Raw genomic sequence first — 778 nt, forward strand, 5'->3', positions numbered from 1 at the left:
CTTATGAATTATAAAAATTGGTAAGATTGCTAAAGCGCAAATGAAATATTTAGGTCCACACTTAGTGGATTTGCCCTTTAGTGGGCTGGTGCCCACCACTGCATCTTATACATTTGTAAATACACAAGAAGCTACTGCTTTGCTCATTTTAGTAACTTTTGTTTCTGTTCTGCTAATCTGAACTTTTAGTTTCTGTTTTGCTCAGTTTAGTTTTTATTTCTTGTGTTTGCTTGTTAAACCTCAAAGATATTTTTATTGTTAATAAGTTGTAAAGCTTTCATTTCTGAGCTAAATTTCACAATAAGCTTGGTCACTTATTTACATCAAAATGCTCAGAGTCAAAAATAAAAACCAGTTGCTGTGTTTCCCTCCTCTCTTCAGACATGATGGCGGTCGGCTGTGACCTGAATGGAGCTCACTATGAGAACGGAGAAGCTTTCCAGCCCAGCCCGCTCTACAAGTGTACCTGCATCGGAGGAGCCATCGGTTGTACGCCTGCTTTCATCCAGAAGCCCGCTGGTCTTTTAGGCCCCGCCCCTCTGATGGGCAACAGACCAGCTGGTCACAACCTTCCGAGCCCAAAGACTCACCAGCAGGACACCACCTACAAAACAGGTGCGTACTTCAGTTCAGAGTGAGGAAATGTGGTCAGTTTGTTCTCCAGCAGTCTAAGCCTACAGCAGCTGAACTAAGGAATAACTAAAGTCTTCAGTCTAATCTTAAAAGTAGACAGAGTGTCAGCCTCACGGACAGAAACTGGAAGTTGGTTCCACAAGAG

At 42.7% G+C, this 778-nt stretch overlaps 1 pseudogene; it reads left to right on the plus strand.

Annotated features, from left to right (window-relative positions):
• The first annotated feature begins 381 nt into the window (after positions 1 to 381).
• Positions 382 to 698, plus strand: LOC106511980 (WNT1-inducible-signaling pathway protein 3 pseudogene; annotated as a pseudogene).
• Positions 699 to 778: the final 80 nt, after the last annotated feature.

The sequence above is a fragment of the Austrofundulus limnaeus genome, unplaced genomic scaffold (genome assembly GCF_001266775.1).
Source record: "Austrofundulus limnaeus strain Quisiro unplaced genomic scaffold, Austrofundulus_limnaeus-1.0 Scaffold3747, whole genome shotgun sequence".
NCBI lineage: Eukaryota > Metazoa > Chordata > Actinopteri > Cyprinodontiformes > Rivulidae > Austrofundulus > Austrofundulus limnaeus.